This window comes from Lycium barbarum, chromosome 4, assembly GCF_019175385.1.
Source record: "Lycium barbarum isolate Lr01 chromosome 4, ASM1917538v2, whole genome shotgun sequence".
In the NCBI taxonomy this organism is placed as follows: domain Eukaryota; kingdom Viridiplantae; phylum Streptophyta; class Magnoliopsida; order Solanales; family Solanaceae; genus Lycium; species Lycium barbarum.
Genome location: NC_083340.1, coordinates 7,082,040 through 7,100,560, shown reverse-complemented (window position 1 = coordinate 7,100,560; position 18,521 = coordinate 7,082,040). Strand labels below are relative to the sequence as shown.

General features: G+C 35.5%; 1 long non-coding RNA gene across 1 annotated transcript; it reads right to left on the bottom strand.

Annotated features, from left to right (window-relative positions):
* Positions 1-14,982: 14,982 nt before the first annotated feature.
* LOC132638131 (uncharacterized) lies at positions 14,983-17,905 on the bottom strand. Its single transcript, XR_009581610.1, has 2 exons — positions 17,287-17,905; positions 14,983-16,570 (listed from the first exon to the last, which is right to left on the bottom strand). It is a non-coding gene; the product is annotated as an uncharacterized LOC132638131 (long non-coding RNA).
* Positions 17,906-18,521: the final 616 nt, after the last annotated feature.

The following is an 18,521-nucleotide window of genomic DNA, read 5'->3' as shown; positions in this document are numbered from 1 at the left end:
TCGAGAAAGCACCTCGTGGCTATTACACTAGGAGCGGGGTTTAATCAAAGCGCACCCAAAGAATAGTTGTTGCGGGTTCCCTAGTTATCAAAAAATAAATAAATTGAAGAACTATAAATGTTTCAACCTTATCTAACGAGTCATTAGATTTAATCTTTTTTCTATAATCAAGATATTTTTGTCGTCAATGATACACGATTGGAAACTCGGTGAATAATGATTTCGTTTCTTTAACAATAAAAAGAGATTCTTAGATTATTATAGAGTGGGCATACATATAGGATATTTCAATATTACCATTTGAACTTTCGTCAAGTTTAAAAGAAATTATAAAAATAAATTCGCCACCTTTTGTCTTGTTTTAAAGAGTTTATAAAAATGAAAGCATCACAATATGAACTTTTTGTCTCGTTTAAAAAAGGAAAAATGCACAAAAACACCCTCAAACTTGTATCAGATTATCAGTAACATATTTATATTTTGTGGGGGTCTTATTACCTCCTAAACTATTTTAAACATGAATATATACACCCATAAGTGATGACATGGGATAGCAAGTGTGCTCACTCGCTTGTAAGCATGTGTGAGGCAAAAAAATAAGTCAAAGTTGACTATTTTGCACGAGTGTCCTTTCTCCATTGGATCTTATTAATTAGATACAATTAATAAATTAGAATCTCTCTCTCTTTCTAACCTCTTCTCCTTTCTTCACCTTTCAAACTCAGCCATGGAATCACATAATTGCCGGCCACCAATCCCCTGGCTCTTCTTCTTTCCCCATTTCTCACCCACAATATTCTTTTCTCATTTTCAACTCTTCCAAAATCTCCCTCTGAAGACACCTAGCATACATAAGAAAAGAAACGGGGAACACTCTTAATTTCTTCTTCATCTCGCCGGAAATATTTTCTGACCGCTGCTTAATCATTTCTTGGTACATAATATATTTATAATTTAATGTAAAGTACAGTTAAAATGGATAGCTTGCTTTTAGATCTCATTTATCACCAAATTAATTTAATTTGTCTCACCCAATTATCACTAAAATCAAATTATTGACACATGGAAGGGAAAAACTCAGACCAATAGCAAGCGTGTTTTTGCAAATTTATAAGTATCACTTATCAATTAAAATAATTGACATTCCAATTGTACATTTTAACTTTTAAGAATGTGTTATCTCCCTCTAACCATGTTGGCCGAGGAAGACAATATGACGGAAGGCTCGCTATTAGTTGGATATTTAAGAGATCAGTTTGGGATTATTCTCTCTCTTTTCTTGACGTGTGTATACACTACACAATAAAGGTTTGGATGTGACATTTTAAGGGTGTATATATTCCGGTTTAAAATAAGTAAGGGGCTAATGGGATCCCCGCAAAGTATAAGTGTGTTACTGATAATTCGACACAAGTTTAGGGGTGTTTTTATGCATTTTTCCATTAAAAAAAATTATAAATCACCAGAAATATGACATTAAATTTTCACGATTTTGACAAATCATCATAAATTTTATAGGTTAACTTGCAATAAATCCTGATGATTGTCAAAAATTGGATCCTCGTTAAATTGGTATCTTGTATTCTTGATGAGTTTATGGAATCCCATCTGGCGAGGCAAATAGGACAAATTGAAATAAGGGAGGGGTTGCACTAAATTTGAGATTTGTCATTAGTCATTTTCGGTGAACCCGAAAATAAAAAGAAGAAAAGTTTGAGTGAACCTCAAATATGGAAAGTAAAAAATTGAAGATAAATATTGATCAAGATGATTCGACCTTATTATCTAACGAGTACGTAGTACTTTCTTTGTCCCAAAATAAATGTCATTTTAGAGAGAAAAAAAAATCCAAACTAACTGTGTATTAGCTTTTGCATTGTAATTAGGATGTGGATGGTCAGCATCTATTGTGCTTTGTACTTAACACTTTTTGGTTGAATGGAACACTGTTCCCCCCCCCCCCCCCCCCCGGCAAAAAAAAAAAACAAGACAAAAAGTAGTATTTTTTCAATTATATGCTTATATTGAAGAATCATTTCTTGTTAATTCATCCAATAAACAGGGGTAAGTTAAAGACTATAAGTTGTATTTATTGATTCTTAGTTAACTAAGATAAGCTAAATTTAGCGACACTTATTTTGAGACGGAGAGAATAATTAATTTTTCTTGTAATCAATATATTTCAAGGCCCAACAGCATATGATTGGAAACTCGATGAAAATGACTCTGCTAATTCAATGTTTGACAAAATGTAAAAGTATTAATACGAAGTTTGCGCAAATAAGGTATTTCAAAGTCGTTGTCTAAATTTTGATTTCATTTTAAGAGGCTATACAAAAATAAATTCTCGATCAAAAATGGACATAAATTGGCAACTAGTCTTCACGATTCTAGCTAATTTGACACCAAATTTGATATCCATCGTTCTAATATCGGTTTCAATAATTTTCAATTATTAAATTCAACTCAAACCTAAAAAATCAATAGATTCATTTTGTCTTGTTAGGTAACCAAGGCCAACAAAAGTCACTAATAATCTTCTTCAAGTTTCTTCTCCCGGGCAAATCCAAAATAACTATAAATAAGCCGTACAAAGGTACTTGAAGTTTCGAGATCTCAAGTTGATCAATAAAATGACATGAAACCTTGATACGATTTGTACTATATGGTAGTTAAAACAACACTAATCTACTAAAACTTCCATCACATAATATTAATCACAATAGTTCATTGGTGGGAAGCAATCCATCAATTAAGATATTGGCTCATCCTATAAAGTAACTTTTACATAATTTTTTAAGGTAAAAGGGTTAAATATACCCTTCTACTTTAGTTTATTGGATAACTTTGCCCTCCGTTAGTCACAGTAGTCAAATATACCCCTTTCATTACAAGTTGAGGCCAAATATACCTTTATCGTTAGCAAAGTTTCAAAGATACCCCTCATTTCTAACATACTCCCACATAAGCAAGTCTAATCATTGGAATTGAGTGACATGGAAGCTACATGACATTTAACTTATTCTATATGGTGCCTAAGTGGAATTTAAAAAAAAAAACAATCTAGAAAAATTGATTTTTTTAAAACAAATCTGAAAAAATGGCTTTGATTAAAAATCTGAAATTTTTTTGTTTTAAAAAAATCCTTTTTTTTAAATATATTCTCGAAAATTGGATATTTTAATTAAAAAATCTAGAAAATGATTTTTTCAGATTTTAAAAAATTAATCCAGATTTTAAAAAAATTAGGACTTTTTTTTTTTTAAAAAAAACACTTTACAGTTTTTCAGATTTAAAAAAATCATGTTATAGATTTTTTAACTAAAATATCCAATTTTAGAGAATATATTTTAAAAAAAAAATGATTTTATTAAAACAAAAAAGTTTCAGATTTTTAATAAAAGCCATTTTTTCAGATTTATTTTTAAAAAAAATCAATTTTCTTGATTGTATTTAAAAAAAATTGTCACGTGGACACCACATAGAATAAGTTAAATGTCATGTGGCATCAATATCACCCAATTCCAATGATTAGACTTGCTTAGGTGAGAATATATTTGAAATGAGGGGTATTTTTGAAACTTTGCTAATGATAGAGGTATATTTGACCCCAACTTGTAACGGGAGAGGTATATTTGACTACTTTGACTAATGGAGGGTAAAATTAGCCAATAGACTAAAGTAGAGGGGTATACTTGACCTTTTCCCATTTTTAATCATCTTATTCTTTCTCAACAAGCAAAATAGACGTTTCAAACCATTATAAAAGAAAGAATACGTATGTTGTGATTCTTTTTACGGAAAAGGCTCAAATATGCCATCAAACTATCAGAATGACTCATTTATGCCACTCATCAATAGTTTGACTCATTTATGTCATCGAACTATCGGAAATGGTTCATTTATGTGACTCATCAATAGTTTAACTCATTTATGTCATCTCTCGTACCAAAATGACTCATTAATGCTATTTTTCATTAATGTCAGTTTTATAATACCAAATATGACATGTGATCTTCAATTACGGGTCTACGTTATTTAATTAAACCAACCGAATTTTAAATCCCAAATTAATAAAAAAATTCGACCCATACACCCTACCCACCCACAACCATAATCTAGTTGCAGGCCACGTGTCATATATGGTATTGTAAAACCGGTACAACAACAACAACAACAACAACAACATACCCAGTTAATCCCGCAACGAGTTAATCCCACAACGGTATTGTAAAACCGGTGTTAATGAAAAATGACGTGGATGAGTTATTTTGGTAACAGGCGATGACATAAATGAGTCAAACTATTGATGAGTGTCATAAATGAGCCATTTACGATAGTTTAATGGCATAAATGAGTCAAACTATTGACGATTGACATGAATGAGCCATTTTCGATAGGTCGATAGCATATTAGAGTCTTTTCCGTTCTTTTTATACGTGCAACAATTAACTATAATTTTGAGATAATCATATTTGCGAAGACATCCGTCAAATTGTTGCCTATGTCAGTGTTGCTAACTAAAGAGCAAAGCCACAGAATAACAAACTTACTTGTCGTTAGGCTTTGAATATATTTTTTTACCTTTTACGGTGTTGAATTTTGAAAATCATATTTGACAATAAAATTTCAAAAAAAATTGGAATTCAACTTGAAGTTGAATTTCAATTTTTTTTAGAATTTGAAAAACACTGAAGTTGTTTTTGCTCCAAATCGCTCACAAATTTATGGAATTATGGCCAATACTCGTTTTTTTTAAATAAGTTGAATTCCAATTTTTTTTAGAATTTGAAAAACACTGAAGTTGTTTTTGCTCCAAATCGCTCACAAATTTATGGAATTATGGCCAATACTCGTTTTTTTTAAATACCATTTTTTACTTTAAAAACAAAAATTACTTTTTTTAAATTACTCACAATTCTCATGAACGGACCCTTAGAAGCCATGCAATGCTGGGCTTCTTATTTGGGCTGTTGGCCCACGCACGTGATATTGCCAGTTGTTATTTTTTTTTTTCTCTCGATAATGCCAAATGTTTAATATAAAAAATTCGTGACAACCAAGGCATCTTCTTCAATGATTCCTATACTTGAGTTACAGACAAAAGAACTCGAATAAGAGCATGTTTGGAAGGGCTTATGCTTATAAGCTATTTGCAGCTTATAAGCTAAAAAAAATAAGTTGGAGTAGTTTAACTTATTTTTTTTTTTTGCTTATAAGCTGTTTGCAGCTTATAAGCTGCTTTAGATAAGCTAAGTCAAATGGACCCAATTATTTTTTTGAGCTTATTTTAAGCACAAAATGACTTTAAGCTGGCCAGTCAAACACTCAAAAAAGCTGAAAACAACTTATAAACAATTTATAAGCAACTTATAAGCCAATCCAAACGAGCTCTAAAAAAGCAATTGAAGTAAATCAATAAGTACAATGTTTGTATTTGACTCACTAAATCAAATCAAATCAAATCAAAAATACTGGTTTGAGAGAATCTTTAGGTATAACACGAATAAAAGTCTTAAGGTGTGTTTTGAAGGAAGAAAATATTTTCTAAATTAATTTTTTCATGTTTGATTGATCAAAATATTTTAAAAATATTTTTCTTAGAAATAATAAACACGACAAAAAAAAGGGATAATTTTTTGAGATTGAAAGTTGCAATTCGTGGAGATTTTAGCCTCCATTAATTGCTTAAGGAAGCTAAAACCTCCGTAAATTATAACTTTCAACCTCCGCAATTTCTTAGAATCAAGACTCCAACCCCCACCTCCATGGCTCCACCTTTCACTCCCCACATCACTCCATCTTTACCCCAACTTTCACATGCACCCCTGTAATATTTTGTCTAGATTATAATAAAAACTATATAATTTTGTGCTTACTTGCCAAATACAGAAAAATAAGTACGAACAATTAATTAATTTCGATAAAACCATTTTGTAGAAATCTTTTCTTTGGAAAAACATTTTCCTGCATAATATCAAACACACCTTTAATCGATACGGAAGAATGTACAACAATAACAATAACAACAACAATATATCCAGTGTAATTTCACAAGTGAGGTTTGAAGGGTAGAGTATACAGTATACACAGACCTTACCTTTATCTTTTGGAGGAGAAAAGGCCATAAATAGTCCCTTATCTATGGGAGTAGGTCTAAAATGGTCCCTTAACTATACACTTACCGGTTTTAGTCCTTTAACTATCCAAAAACTTATCAAATTTGATCTCCGTCTATTTTTTTTATACGAACAGCGTACAAACTCATAAACCTTCGTGAGATTAATCATTAAACCATTCCTCAGACCTATATTTCTCTCTCCCTGCTTCTTTTTCATCAAGTTCCTCTTGTTAGAAAAAAAGAAAAAAAGGCATTTTGGCACTGGTGTCGCTCTCGAGTCTCTAAAATTCGAAAAGACAAACTCAGGCACAAAATTTCTGTAACCATTCTTCTGAAACACTACTAAAAAACTGGTAAAAACCGACGGGAAGACCGAAAGATTCTATCAGTTTTTTTAATAGTTTTTTTAAATCTTTTTTTTTAGAAAATGACGGACTGCGTCGATTATTTTTTGCACAAAAATGCGCTAAAAATATAATTATTTGTTATATTATTTTCTAAAATAAACCGATGGAGTCCGTCGATTTTTTATTTTTATTTTTTATATTTTTATAAAAAAATCGACGGAGACGAAGTTCGCCGATTTTTAGAGCGAAAAAACAGTATAAATTAAATCAATGTAAGTATATGAACAAAAAATATCAGTGGTCTAGTGGTAAAGCCCTTTAATGCCAAGGAACATACTAGGGTTTGACTCCAAGTTCCTACATTTCATTCTTTAATTAAAAAAAAAAAATCGACGTGAGACCGTTAGTTTTTTTTTTTTTTAACAAAACCGACAGATTGAGTCGGTTTTAACCGACACAGTCCGTCGGTTAGGAAACGCGAGAGAGAACTTGAGGATAAAGAAGCAGGGAGAGAGAAATATATGTTTGAGGAATGGTTTAACAATTAATCTTACGAAGGTTTATGAGTTTGTACGCTGCTTGTATAAAAAAATAGATGGAGACCAAATTTGATAAGTTTTGGATAGTTAAAGGACTAAAACCAGTAAGTATATAGTTAAGGGACTATTTTAGACCTATTCCCATAGATAAGGGACTATTTATGGCCTTTTCTCTCTTTTGGAGGTACGTAGATAGGTTATTTCCGAAAGACCCTAGACTCCTCTCAAAATAGATTTAAGAAATAAAATACTAAAGTAAAGCCAACGACATAGCAAATATACGGAACTCACTACATAAAATTCACAAAAAAAAAAAAAAAAAAAAAAAAAAACCCGTATTCAAGCCCTAACAATAAAGAAATTCTCTGTTAGCACTTTCTTTTTTTAGTGGTCTTATACAATGCAACTTTAAATTAATTGGACCAATAAACTTTAATTATGAATAATCAAGAAAAATATGATCAAGTCTCACTAGAATTAGTGAAAGAGTTGGAATTAAAACAACGGGATTCAAAAAAAAAAAAAAACTTGTGCCGATTCAATAATTTATATACTATACAAAAAGAAAAAATATTTTTGACTTATTTATATGGTAAAGAATTTCATTGGTGTCCCTTTACCTCTGCGTCTACTAAGAATTATGCAACATGATCTTAAGATTAGTGAAAGAAACGAAATTCAAAGATTAATGGGTAAAAACGATTGTCTACTTGCTATCACATCTCTAACATGGTAAACAGACCGTCCTCCAAAAGCAATTATTGAAAAATGCAACTATGTAAATTAGATTAGACTGACTACATCACATCATTTGAGGAGTGGTCTTTCTTCGAATTCTACTAACAAGGGATGCTTTGTGCACCAGACTGCAAATATGTGTTGCTACTGCAAGTGAATGAGGTTACAACAACAATAACAAAAACAACAACATACCCAGTAGAATCCCACAATGTGGGGTCTGGGGAAGGTAGAGTGTACGTAGACCTTACCCCCACCTTAAAAGGCAGGAAGGCTGTTTCCGAAAGACACTCGGCTCAAGAGAGAACAAGACAAAAGGTCAGATAGGGCCAAGTATATCAAAACAAATGAAAACGAGGATTAAAGTGAGAAAGTCATGATAAAACAGTCTGGAAAGAAAGGAGCAGTAGCTACTATAGATAAATAAGATAATCGAAGGGCAAGACCCAACAAATATAAGCAGAGATTAAATGACAATACACGAATGGGCAAAACTACAACTACTGGGGCGAGAGAAAAAGCGAGACTACCTCCTAGCCTTCTATCATAATCTGGGTCCTCCACAACCTTCTATCTAAGATCATGTCCTCGGTAAGCTGAAACTGCGCCATGTCCTGTCTAATCACCTCTTCCCAATACTTCTTTGACCTACCTCTACCTCTCCTGAAACCGTCCATAGCCAACCTCTCATGCATCCGCACTGGGGCATCTGTGTCTCTCCTCTTCACATGCCCAAACCATCTCAGCCTCGCTTCCCGCATCTTTTCCTCTACCGATGCCACTCCCAACTTGTCTCGGATATCTTCATTCCTAATTCTATCCCTCCTAGAGTGCCCACACATCCACCACAACATTCGCATTTCCGCGACTTTCATCTTCTGAATGTGAGAGTTCTTGACTGACCAACACTTCGCCCCGTACAACAAAGCCGGTCTAACCACCACTCTGTAGAACTTGCCTTTAAGTTTTGGTGTCACTTTCTTGTCACACAGCACTCCGGAAGCGAGCCTTCATTTCATCCACCTTGCACTAATACGATGTGCAGTATCATCATTGATATCCCTATCTCCCTGTAAAATAGACCCAAGATACTTGAAACTTCCTTTCTTTTGGATGGCCTAGGTACCAAGCCTCACTTCCTCGTCAGTTTCACGTGGTATGCCACTGATCCTGCTGTCACGCCCCGAACCATGGCCTGGGCGAAACACTGCACTCGGTGCCTTACTGCATGTGACCGAGCGAACCACATGGCTTGCTGAACCATCATGAGGCAAAACATGAGCGGAATTTAACGTAAATGCATGATGAGCCTTTATAAAATGCAATAAGTCATAATACTTAATCAAAATACTTGTTTAAACATGAGTGCGGAAATAACATGAATGAGCCAAAATGGCTATACGACTCCGAAAGTGTGACATAACATAACTGACTTGTCTAGTCTATGAAACCTCTAACATAAGTCTGGACATGGAAAACATACTCGCTGGGACAAGGCCCCCAGCATACCTTAGATGCATAGCTAATCATTAAATAAAGAGTTGACTAAACCCCGAATGAGATGGGGCTCACCAATAAGTTGATATGAATGCTGTCCCACTGAGCAGATGTGTCGTCTTGTAAATCAGTACCTGCATCGTGAAATGCAGTCTCCCCGAGAAATAGAAAGGGGACGTCAGCACTTTGAATGTACTGGTATGTAAAGCAATTGAATGAAATAACATGGGACATAAAATAATAATGATAGGAACTGAAACCTGGTCATGAACATGAATATATATATAACATGGTAAAAATACCATAAGTAGGGAGAGCAATAACTTATAACCGATCAATGGCCTGGTGCTTGCGTCCCGCCAGCAGAACACTCAGTCCTTGCCAGGGAACATGAGATTTAATAAAATATGAAAGGTTCCGGTCATTATGAGAGATCGTCCGGGACATGGGTGGAGTGATCCTCATCCTACGGTGGCTACATAGTTTCAGGCTATCTGAAGCCCTCATCGGTAATAAAAGCAACTCCCAAAAACATGAACATGTAAAATAAGTGGCACTTGCTGCCCATGGTTTTCATGAATATAACTTGCTTGTACATAGATATCATGAATTATAGCTTGCTTGCATGAACTTGTAAAACATGTATAGTAATTTCTTTAGAATAGCATAATATATCATAAACTAGCATGCATAAACCCATGGAATGGGATATATGGGTTTTGTCACGACCCAACCCCGTAGGCCGTGACTAGTGTCCGTGCTGGACACCCAAACGTACCCAATAATCCAAACCAGCAGACTAGCAGATTATATAAATATAAAAGTCAGTCGACATTACTAGTGTCATAGAGGAACATATATAACACATGGAAGCCGATAAGGCTATCACAAATCATAGCAACCCAAAACATATACAGAACCCACATGTATGTCTACAGACCTCTACAGAACATAACAGAAACATAAGACAGGACAGGGCCCCGTCGTACCCATGAATAGCGCACATATATCCAACAGCAGCAGACTGTACCAGAGTATAGGCTCTGGACAAAAGAGCGCTCCAGAATAGCAGAATAGGTGTCCTAGGCAGGTGGGTCAGCAAATCTGTAGTCTGTACCTGCGCGGCATGAAAACGCAGCCCCCGAAGAAAGGGGGTCAGTACGAAATATGTACTGAGTATGTAAAGCATGGAACGTAGTAAACAAAGTCATAATCGGAACATGAGGTACAGAAAAATGAACGGAATATCCAGATTAGCAAAATGCTGATCATAAAGCATAAATAGTACTTACAGGAAACGTATGTCATACCTGGTCCCATTACGGAACAAAATCATAACCGGAACAGAACGTACAGAAATGTGAGTGAGATGTCCAGAGTATCAAATGCATATTTTCAAAACATGAAGAGTATGTACAAAAACATATGCCATATCATATCCGGCCCCTGCCAAGGGACTCGGCAGACAGAACGTGGTCACCCCCCGACACTGGTGCCACAACACATAAGGATCAGAAAAGGGGAATAACCCCGTAACATAGCATATCATATCAGATGGCCATATCAGATCATATCAGAACAAGCGTACATGGCACAGCATACTCCACAAACCCATGTACGCGTATACCTGCCCCCTCACATCGAGGCACGGCGAACAATGCAAAGGATCACGCTTGACAACATATCCTGGCCCGGGCTCAGTGGGGGAAACATTGAGGCATCCACGAACGGAGTAGTGAGAAACTAAATGCACTAAAAATACCATAAATATATTTCCAGAGACTCAATGAGGCATATCGAATGTCAAATCAAATCAATGAAATTGGACGGAAACATAGTAAGTAAATTTAGATGTCATAACGGGTTACGGAGGCATAATCTATCCGAGATCGTTTTCAAGATTCAAAACAATTTATAAGACTTAATGAAATATTTAAAATAGTTTTTATTTAGTAGATAAAGGAGTAGTTAGAGTATCTCTAACGAAAACGCTCGAAGACAAGTCATAGACACATAAAGGGTAAAATTGGAAATAGTGGGCCCACCTCGGAACCAATGAAGCGGTGGGCTCAAATTACGTATTTTTAAGCTTATGGGGTCACCTACAAAGGTTCTAGGACATTCCATAACTTCCTAAGCAATTTGGGAAAAATTTTCATAATTTTTCATCAAAGCATACTTAAGGAATTCAATTCTATTGAATGAAAAAGAGACGATTTCAAACGCGGATTCCGATGGACAGAATATTCCCCGAGGCGTAAATCCAAGCCTAGTACATCTAGGACATGCCAAGAGAAGAATCGGGATAGCTTTACATACCTTTCTTTCCCTTTACGCTTGCCAAAACTCAAATCCCGTTTCGTCCAAAACCTACAAATGGTCACATTTACCAATTTACTATTCATAAGACTTAAAATTTCAACCTTAACCAATTCTTGTCTATAAAAATTTGAGCAGCATCTCCCCTATATATATATCATCCCCGAGGTTAAAACTCGGCTAAAACAACAACAACCATACCAACAACAATATATACAACATCAATAATCGACTAGGAACGCATTCTAGCGTAAATAGTCTTATTTTCCAAATAATGCGACAATTCCAAATCCAACTTTGCACTTACAACCCGATATCAATATTTTCATATTCACATACTAATATAAGACCATTCAAACATAAACCAAAAGTATTCCAAGCTATATATTCAATATTCAACAATTCCATCAACTTCCATATTCAATCCAAAATTCTTATATATGCAACAAAACCATTCCAACACATTTTCTACTTACTAATTCATCTCCAACAACAATCTACCACACGGCCAACATGGCTTCTTTCCAATTTCATCCAATTTTCATTCAACTTCCATTTCCAATACAAATTCCACAATAACCACAACTAGTATGCAACTTAAAATTCAACTCATATATGTATACAACATATATACACCCATGGCTACATATATAATATATATACATACCCACTTTGCAAACTTTCATATTTCCATAAATTCTACTCATTTCTACATACTACAACACAAACAAACCTTCATAACATAAGAAAAAGGAATTGATTCTTACCTTGTTTTTATGAAAGTAGCAAATCCTTCAACATCTTATTGTTCCCATGCTCCTCTAACTCCAAACAAAATTATATTCGTGATTATGCGTTGCCCGGACTTCGATTAGTACTTCGTAGCTTGAAATTTCACTCACAATCCTCACTTTTATGTGAGATTTAGGCCCCTTTTTGTTGCTGAATTTTCTGGAAAATTTGAGAAGTTTTTAGATGATAAAAATGGGGTTTTGCCCCTTTTTATAAGGGCTGAAACGGCGTCACTGTAGCTACAGTACTGTAGCAGTGCTGTAGCGTACTGTAGCAGTGCTGTTTCTGCGCGACAGTTCAGTTTGTAGCGTCTATAATTCTCTACTCCGACGTCCTATCGATGAGTGGTTTGTTGAATCATAAACTAGACTTGACGAACTTCATTTTAGGCTTTTGAAACGCCTTAAAACTCCAAATATGCATAGAGATATACCCCTCCAAAGTTGACTAAAAATTTGTCCAGCATTTCTCAAATTTTCGTCGAACTTATTTTCTTCAACTTGCTCGATCTCGAAATATTCCGAAACCCTCCATACATGATATTTATCACTTATTATACATGATAATGATCATATTCTTGTGTTTTAAAATACTCTTTCCCGATGACGACTTACAAGATCATAATCATCCATTATTTAAACAATATACTTAATAATGTCTCATTCCTCATACTCCAAAGTTGTTTTAACTAGTCGTAACTCGACATTCTTACATTCAAATTTAACAGTGTTTCTTCGAAGTACGGGGTGTAACATTCTCCCCCCCTTTAAAAACATTCGTCCTCGAATGTTGAGGTAGAGTTCTCCCCGAGGTAGATATCAATGTTTTTTTCCCGTATTTATCAGTATTTACTTTACTTACTTTCAGTATTGCTTGCCCGGTAAAACTGAACTTATCCAAACTATGCAATCCATTCTTCTTCTTTTGTAGCCAAGATTTACGCCTGTACTCAAGGTCATCCCTTTTTCTTGTTATTTGTCTGTCCACTAACTCTCCATGCTTTATCGCTTCAGTCGTCTCTTTAGTCTGTCGTCTCTTCAGTCTTCGTCGTTATATCCTTGTATGCCCCTTTCATTTCGTGCTTACCACACACCCTTATCTAATTTTGATCTCATTCTTTCATTCGTCTCTTGTGGCTGAATCTTTGGGATTTCATACATATTTCCCAGGGGGGTCACCCATCCTCCCACCTTAGCACGCTTAACCTCGAAAACTTCAATACATTTAGGTGCGTTAAGGCCGGTATAATCACGTCAACTGCCCCGCGCGACCTTGGTCACGTAATTTAAGGAAAATTGGGGTCTTAACAACTTTCAAAACGCCCTCGTAGGGGGTCCCACCCAGACTTAGAGGGGATTCTTTTACTTTTCTAACTATATAGTTATCGTATCGCCCCTGTAAATCCTCAATATTCACCTCCATGTGTGTATATATGTAATTTTAGACAGCTCACGAGTTTAAGTTTTTATTCCACAGATCCCATCTCCAATCAGTCGATGAAAACTGATATAATGTTACTGTGAGGCATCTTCCGACTACCAGCAAAAGAAAACTAGAATCCGACGAACTTCGCGGAATCTGTTAGTACTTAATTCACATAATTACCTCCATATTTGTATATATATATATATATTTGAGTCGTAAGCGGACCACTCAATCCTCAACTGCCTGTCATACACTTTGTATTCTTCCAATTAGAGGAAACTTAACCGTTGGGCATCTTTGCCCTTCCACATATTTTTGCCCCTCAACCTAGGCTGTTCTAAAGCAAAATGGGGTTGGAACATATTTCCGGTCCGTTTAAATAAATTGAGAATTTGCTACTCATATATGATTTCTCGAGATAAAATTTTTCCAAATAGGGATAATGCTTCTTACAAATGACATGGAGGGTATCTCTTAAACTTTAATCCAACATAATAGATTTACCCTACGGTATCGATCTTCAAGACACGTTAAGAATTTATATCTCATTTTCCTCTCCGTATTTCTAGAAAAAATTGGGCAGAGGTTCCTCTGTATTTCTTACTATCCCAAAACCTGTACACAGGAAATACCAACCATGCCTCACAGGGCCAACACATATACGTATATACATATCGTATCATATCGCCTCAGAGCCACACGGGGCTAATAATTTCAAATAAAAGTATAAAGATGCTGAGGCTTACCTCACATGCCCAACTCAAACTGCACCTACTACACTTTCCTGCTTATTTTTTTTTCTTTTCAATCTTCAGCTTCATGTTTCAATCGTATTTCAAACACCTTACCCAGCATAAATCTTTCATACCATTACTTACCTGTGTACTGTGTAGCTTCCAATATCATCAGTCGCTGTCTTACGTCGATACCGTTCTCCAGCTGCAATCAAGGGTTAGTAAAAAAAAAGGGGTTCATTTCCTATAGCTGGCTCTATCGCACGATCTAAGATTCAAAGAAAAGTAACACCCTAAATGTCCTGTAGCCTCCTGTTTATAGATGTGGTGCACAACACACCGATAAACAAGACTCTACTAGACACGGTCTGTAGACATTCCGAGGACGAACTGCTCTGATACCACTTTTGTCACGACCCAACCCCGTAGGCCGTGACTAGTGTCCGTGCTGGACACCCAAACGTACCCAATAATCCAAACCAGCAGACTAGCAGATTATATAAATATAAAAGTCAGTCGACATTACTAGTGTCATAGAGGAACATATATAACACATGGAAGCCGATAAGGCTATCACAAATCATAGCAACCCAAAACATATACAGAACCCACATGTATGTCTACAGACCTCTACAGAACATAACAGAAACATAAGACAGGACAGGGCCCCGTCGTACCCATGAATAGCGCACATATATCCAACAGCAGCAGACTGTACCAGAGTATAGGCTCTGGACAAAAGAGCGCTCCAGAATAGCAGAATAGGTGTCCTAGGCAGGTGGGTCAGCAAATCTGTAGTCTGTACCTGCGCGGCATGAAAACGCAGCCCCCGAAGAAAGGGGGTCAGTACGAAATATGTACTGAGTATGTAAAGCATGGAACGTAGTAAACAAAGTCATAATCGGAACATGAGGTACAGAAAAATGAACGGAATATCCAGATTAGCAAAATGCTGATCATAAAGCATAAATAGTACTTACAGGAAACGTATGTCATACCTGGTCCCATTACGGAACAAAATCATAACCGGAACAGAACGTACAGAAATGTGAGTGAGATGTCCAGAGTATCAAATGCATATTTTCAAAACATGAAGAGTATGTACAAAAACATATGCCATATCATATCCGGCCCCTGCCAAGGGACTCGGCAGACAGAACGTGGTCACCCCCCGACACTGGTGCCACAACACATAAGGATCAGAAAAGGGGAATAACCCCGTAACATAGCATATCATATCAGATGGCCATATCAGATCATATCAGAACAAGCGTACATGGCACAGCATACTCCACAAACCCATGTACGCGTATACCTGCCCCCTCACATCGAGGCACGGCGAACAATGCAAAGGATCACGCTTGACAACATATCCTGGCCCGGGCTCAGTGGGGGAAACATTGAGGCATCCACGAACGGAGTAGTGAGAAACTAAATGCACTAAAAATACCATAAATATATTTCCAGAGACTCAATGAGGCATATCGAATGTCAAATCAAATCAATGAAATCGGACGGAAACATAGTAAGTAAATTTAGATGTCATAACGGGTTACGGAGGCATAATCTATCCGAGATCGTTTTCAAGATTCAAAACAATTTATAAGACTTAATGAAATATTTAAAATAGTTTTTATTTAGTAGATAAAGGAGTAGTTAGAGTATCTCTAACGAAAACGCTCGAAGACAAGTCATAGACACATAAAGGGTAAAATTGGAAATAGTGGGCCCACCTCGGAACCAATGAAGCGGTGGGCTCAAATTACGTATTTTTAAGCTTATGGGGTCACCTACAAAGGTTCTAGGACATTCCATAACTTCCTAAGCAATTTGGGAAAAATTTTCATAATTTTTCATCAAAGCATACTTAAGGAATTCAATTCTATTGAATGAAAAAGAGACGATTTCAAACGCGGATTCCGATGGACAGAATATTCCCCGAGGCGTAAATCCAAGCCTAGTACATCTAGGACATGCCAAGAGAAGAATCGGGATAGCTTTACATACCTTTCTTTCCCTTTACGCTTGCCAAAACTCAAATCCCGTTTCGTCCAAAACCTACAAATGGTCACATTTACCAATTTACTATTCATAAGACTTAAAATTTCAACCTTAACCAATTCTTGTCTATAAAAATTTGAGCAGCATCTCCCCTATATATATATCATCCCCGAGGTTAAAACTCGGCTAAAACAACAACAACCATACCAACAACAATATATACAACATCAATAATCGACTAGGAACGCATTCTAGCGTAAATAGTCTTATTTTCCAAATAATGCGACAATTCCAAATCCAACTTTGCACTTACAACCCGATATCAATATTTTCATATTCACATACTAATATAAGACCATTCAAACATAAACCAAAAGTATTCCAAGCTATATATTCAATATTCAACAATTCCATCAACTTCCATATTCAATCCAAAATTCTTATATATGCAACAAAACCATTCCAACACATTTTCTACTTACTAATTCATCTCCAACAACAATCTACCACACGGCCAACATGGCTTCTTTCCAATTTCATCCAATTTTCATTCAACTTCCATTTCCAATACAAATTCCACAATAACCACAACTAGTATGCAACTTAAAATTCAACTCATATATGTATACAACATATATACACCCATGGCTACATATATAATATATATACATACCCACTTTGCAAACTTTCATATTTCCATAAATTCTACTCATTTCTACATACTACAACACAAACAAACCTTCATAACATAAGAAAAAGGAATTGATTCTTACCTTGTTTTTATGAAAGTAGCAAATCCTTCAACATCTTATTGTTCCCATGCTCCTCTAACTCCAAACAAAATTATATTCGTGATTATGCGTTGCCCGGACTTCGATTAGTACTTCGTAGCTTGAAATTTCACTCACAATCCTCACTTTTATGTGAGATTTAGGCCCCTTTTTGTTGCTGAATTTTCTGGAAAATTTGAGAAGTTTTTAGATGATAAAAATGGGGTTTTGCCCCTTTTTATAAGGGCTGAAACGGCGTCACTGTAGCTACAGTACTGTAGCAGTGCTGTAGCGTACTGTAGCAGTGCTGTTTCTGCGCGACAGTTCAGTTTGTAGCGTCTATAATTCTCTACTCCGACGTCCTATCGATGAGTGGTTTGTTGAATCATAAACTAGACTTGACGAACTTCATTTTAGGCTTTTGAAACGCCTTAAAACTCCAAATATGCATAGAGATATACCCCTCCAAAGTTGACTAAAAATTTGTCCAGCATTTCTCAAATTTTCGTCGAACTTATTTTCTTCAACTTGCTCGATCTCGAAATATTCCGAAACCCTCCATACATGATATTTATCACTTATTATACATGATAATGACCATATTCTTGTGTTTTAAAATACTCTTTCCCGATGACGACTTACAAGATCATAATCATCCAATATTTAAACAATATACTTAATAATGTCTCATTCCTCATACTCCAAAGTTGTTTTAACTAGTCGTAACTCGACATTCTTACATTCAAATTTAACAGTGTTTCTTCGAAGTACGGGGTGTAACAGGTTTTTCATAGATTACAGACAGATTCTTAATAATCATAAAGAAATATTAAGAACTCAATGATGGAATTATAACAATTCGTACATAATATAATCATGGACATGGACCTAAGTTTATCATGAGCATGGTATAGAAACCCTAGTTTTCGTAAAGAATAATAATTTATGGATTATGAGGCGTGTGGAAGAACAATGATGTTCCCACACGTAGATAGTAACTCTACATACTTGGTAATGCTCCAAACTTGAATTAAAGATTTTGACTTTGAAGAAGATTTCCAAAATCTTGAATTCTTAAACCTTGAGATGAGTTTTCTTGAAAACCCTAGTTTAGGAACAATGATTTCTTGCTTAGATTATTAGAATATATGTTAGAATTGAGTTGGAAGGGTTTGGGTGGACTTACCTTGATGTTTTGGATTGTTGCTAGGGCTTGGAATTGTGAATAATGAAATAAA